The sequence below is a fragment of the Cardiocondyla obscurior genome, unplaced genomic scaffold (genome assembly GCF_019399895.1).
Source record: "Cardiocondyla obscurior isolate alpha-2009 unplaced genomic scaffold, Cobs3.1 scaffold33_214576_698314, whole genome shotgun sequence".
Classification (NCBI taxonomy): domain Eukaryota; kingdom Metazoa; phylum Arthropoda; class Insecta; order Hymenoptera; family Formicidae; genus Cardiocondyla; species Cardiocondyla obscurior.
Genome location: NW_027228790.1, coordinates 194,330 through 199,516, shown reverse-complemented (window position 1 = coordinate 199,516; position 5,187 = coordinate 194,330).

The following is a 5,187-nucleotide window of genomic DNA, read 5'->3' as shown; positions in this document are numbered from 1 at the left end:
AGCGTGAACGCGAGCGTGAACGCGAGCGTGAGCACCGTGTGATGTGTCGATCGGCCGATCGGTAAATCAATGGATATATTATAATGTATTGACCGCCAGACAATCACCGGTGTTGAATAATAAGGCAGCGATAATAATGCACCGATATGGTGAAGTAGTTAGAGATTTAATATATATAAGAAAAAGAAAAGAAAAGGTGAAGAAAAAGAGAAAAGAGAGAGAGAAAAAAAAAATATATTGTGGAGGCCTCCGGACGTAACAAGTTATTCTTTGTTTAAGTTCATGGACGTTATTAATTGGCCGTTTATAAACAAAGGATTTCAGATAACCCCAAAGATAGAAATCACACGGATTGAGATCGGGTGACCTAGGAGGCCAGCGTACAGGTCCTCCATGCCCTATCCATCGTCGACCGAATTTGCGTTCCAATTCTTGTCTAGCAATTAAACTAAAAAGTGCAGGTGCACTATCGCGCATAAACCATATATTATATCGTATGTTTAAAGGGACGTCTTCAAGAAGTATACCTAATCTGCTTTTAAGAAATTCGACATAAGTTTCTCCATTTAATCTGTTTTCAAAAAAATGTGGTCCAACAAGTGAATTGTTAATTATTCCTCCCCAAACCAAACAACTGAACTGCCGTTGATGTTTTTTTTCAACAATTGTATGGGGATTTGCTTCCATCCATTTATGTGTATTATGAAAATTTGTAATACCGTTTTTATCGAATGCTGCTTCATCAGTAAAAAAAATTATTTCACTAAAATTAGACATTTGTTCTAATTTATTCACGAACCATTGACAGAAATTGATACGTGGACTATAATCATTTTCAGTCAATCCTTGAACACGTTGTACATGATAGGGATACAAGGAATTTCTGTTAAGAGTTCTCCATATTGTAGTTGTTGGCAGTGTTGCACCGCAGCCGGTGCACGGGGTTCGTCTTTCGGGATCCGTGGGGAAGGGGCGATAAAGTTTAGATAGAGAAATAAACACTTAGTTTTTATTTGATTCTGCGTTACAAGTCCTTCGCTTCCCTCAATTTTTCCTTAGTTGGTTCGGTGCGCGTTCCGGCGTTATCACGCGTCCTCGGCTCCGCGAAGTCTCCTCTTTCACGGCACGCGACCGAACTTGAATCACTACGCGGTATCGTTTTACTACACGGACTCTTCCTCCTTTGGCTCTGACGTGACTGCCAGCCCGTGACGGTCCGCGGTTATTTAATAGTGACGCTGGGCCTTGGCGTCATCGGGTTGCAATGCCGAATTTTGGTTGTTCGGCGAATGCAACCTTAGCGATTTCGGCAATAAGTTCTCGCAATTGTTTCTCTCTTTTATTTCTTATTATTTAATTGCTTAAGGAGGCTTGCTGATATCGCATCCTCCGATGTTATTTTATTACGAAATCTTATGCCGAAATGCTTTACGTCATGTTACGTGTTGTAACGGGGTTCGGGTTACAACAGCAGATCTAATACTTCTGAAATGCTACTGATACTAGTAGAAGGGTCAACCCGGAATGCGTTCAAAATTCTTTCTTCCGTGTTAGCGTTGATTCGAGGCCTACCCTCTTTTCGACGCTGTGTTAACTGCCCAGTTTCTCGCAACATTCTATCAATATTTTGAAAAGAACGTTGGTTCGATGCGTATCGCCGAGGAAATTTTTCGATGTACAACCTTCTTGCTTCTGTAGCATTACCTTGAGCGAGACCATACATTAAATGCATGTCAACTAATTCGGTAACGGTTAAACGATCCATTACAGACAATTAAATTTTAATTTTAACAAACTTTCTTTCTCCGTGAATGAACTCTGATTGTGAAGCGACAGAACTTTACTCAAATTTCTTTTGTTGTGGCTTATAAATACAATGTGCTCACGTTTCTAGTCGAACAATCAATGTCTAAGCGCTTGTTTGAGTTCACGAGGTATTGTACAAGATTTATTATGATTTCTTGCTTGTGCCGCAAGCTTCCTTTGTGCAACCACTGTTGGCTATATTATTCCTCGGCGACCTTGGATTTTACGGCTTCTTGTCTGTGCATAAGGTAAATGAGTTGTGGTTGATTATTGTGCGAGTGTTATATTGTATTGTTACGCCGCTCCTCGGATTTTGTACCATCGCCTTACTGCCTCCGCGAGCCCCGGACGTGCACTCACTCTCTCACACCCGCGGATCACTCACACGGAATAAAGCAAGACTCAATTTTAATAAAAACTAACAAAGTAACTTTTGTTGTAACCCAAACCCCGTTACAACACGAAACATGACGCAGGGCATTTCGGAATAAGTATCTCGTAATTAAATAACCTCGGAGGATGCAAGATCAGCAAACCTCCTTAAGAAATTAAATAATAAAAGAAACACGTGCGAGAACTTATTGCCGAAATCGCTGAGGTTGCATTCGCCGAACTACCGAAGTTCGGCATTGCAACCCGAGGAGGCCAAGGCCCTGCGTCACTATTAAATAACCGCGGACCGTCACGGACGGGCAGTCGCATCATAGTCCGTACCGTAAACTGAGAGCGGTGATAACAAAAGTTCGGTCGCGTGCCAAGTAAGAGGAGACCACGCGGAGCCGAGGACGCGTGACAACGCGAGGACGTGCGCCGAACCGACAAAAGGGAAACTTAGGGAGATAGACAAGTGCAACATTGTAATTGAATAAAAATTCTAATCTTTTTATTTAAATCAAATAATTTCGCCCTCCCTCACGGATCCCGAAGGACGGACCCCGTGCACCGGCCCCGGTGCAACAAAAGTGGTGGCAACGGTGGGATCCGCCCTCCGGGAGGCGCAGTCGCCTACTCTGCGACGGCGAGGACGATTTCTGAAACAAAGATAAAATCAAAGATTAGTACAAAAACTTATTAACGAGACGAGACAGACACACCATAGTGAACAAAGTATTGAGTCAGCAGTAGACTCAGTATTTGAACCCGTGATAAAAGAAAGGAAGGAAGAAACAGCCAAGCAGTGCGACGAGGAAGCAACATAGCGGCCAAGCAGTGCGACAAGGAAAGCAACATAGCGGCCAAGCAGTGCGGCAAGGAAAGCAACATAGCAGCCAAGCAGTACGACAAGAAAAGCAACATAGCAGCCAAGCAGTGCGACAAGGAGAGCAGTATAGCAGCCAGCAACAAAGCAGATCAAACATGCGAGTCACAGCGTTAATGTAAGTCCGAAATATTTTGTAACCGACCGATCCATGTCGGATAGCGAATTAGAATTACAACGCCGCGTTGCAAACAATTCGTGGCTACACAGCCAAGCGGCTAGACGAGCGTTTCAGCTGACACCTGTACGACCATTGCGAGTCGCCATAAACGCGTTAAACGACATTAGAAATAGGGTACGCCGCGTGTTAGAATACGAAGACGACCCCGCGACAGAAAGCGAGGAATCCGTAAATGTTATCACGCCGCGCGAATTTGATTTTGGCGAAATAGACGACGCGTTATTAAACCGCGGAGACGGAAATATTGCGCGCCGTACACATAATCAAATATTCGCAGACACCCCGAGCGACATTAGCGGTATTTCGGACAGGGGAGAATTCTCCTTAACATCATACGATAGTAGCGTGTTTGATCCCGCGGAAATTTTCGCAAATAATTTAAACACTACCCGTGAAAAAATGACACATAACTACTCATTGCTGGACGGAGCGGTTGGGGGAGTACCGGAGATACTCATCGACAGAGAGGTAAACGCGTTGCGAGAGTTACATACCGCGACGCCACACCCGACACAACGACAAGAACGATTATTAGAACAAGTACTCGAAAACTTGCGAGAAATGAATTCTCGAATTGTTCGCCTCGAACGTCGACCAAACGAAAACCGAGAAACGCAAGGAAATCAAGAACTCATCGAAGGAAATGTACGCCCGCACGAAGAGGTACGAAATAGACCGACAGAACCAGTATCTACGTTTAAACTTAAGGACGCACGAGCAATGATTCCGACGGTAGACGGAGCAAATCATGCTCAAACGAAAGAATTTTTAAAAGCATGCGCGTACGCCGCGAGACATGTCGCACGCGAAGATACCGAAACGCTATTAGAAGCAGTACTCTGCACGAAATTGAAAGGCGCCGCGCTATTAGATTTCGACGCAAGAGACATCACGACATTTGACCAATTCCTAAATGAATTCAAAAAAACATATTTAAGAAAAAAGGGGACTTCGCGTTTACAAACAGAAATGAGCTCGTTGAAACAGAAATACGGAGAAAGTGCGACTGCATACGGACTACGCGTACAAAAAACCGCGATGGAATTATACGAAGCGATGACGGATGAAGAAGAAATGACCAGCGAACAGAAACGGACGGTTCTAAAATTAATTCAGCGACAAGTGTTACATTATTTTCACATGGGACTAACAGACGACATTAAAACAATGGTCCGCTCGCAACATTTCGAGACGTTAAAAGACGCGATAGAAGGCGCAGTGGAAGAAGAAAAAATAAGGATAACGAAATATAAAGGCACGTATGAGAAAACGCAAACAAACAAAACGCACGAAAAACCGCGATCATCAAGCATTACATGCAACAAATGCGGGAAAGCAGGGCATATAGCACGCGAATGCCGAAGCAACAAACACATAAACGGATTCAACTTGCCGCGAGCCGAAACACGTGCGAGAATTAATAACAGAGAAATTCTGCACATACTGCAGAAAGCCAGGACACACTCGAGACGAATGCTGGTCGGTGAACGGACGGCCAGATACGCGATGGCAAAGAAAAGACAACAGACAAACAATACGCACAAGACAATCACCCGCGATAAACATAGCTCGCACAAGTAGGAATAGAAAAGAAACCAGCCGAAGCAAGGAAAGCGGAAGCGAGAGCGAAGAAGAAAGACAGAGACCAAGAGTGATAAGAGCGGCAAGAGAATATCAAGTTGCGAATATAGCGACAAAAGAAGTGAGCAACGGATTAAAACTCATCACGCTAAACGTCGAACAAGCAAAAAAGGGAAGATTAAATTTATTGGTGGATTCAGGAGCAACGATCACACTAATAAAAGTAGGAAATTTAAAGGAAGACACACCGATAATAGAAGAAAAAATGGCATTAACGGGTGTCACAGGACATAAAATCAATACGATAGGGAAAATAAGAGCAACAATTAAAATAGGCAGGAAAAATGTAAAACAAAAAATG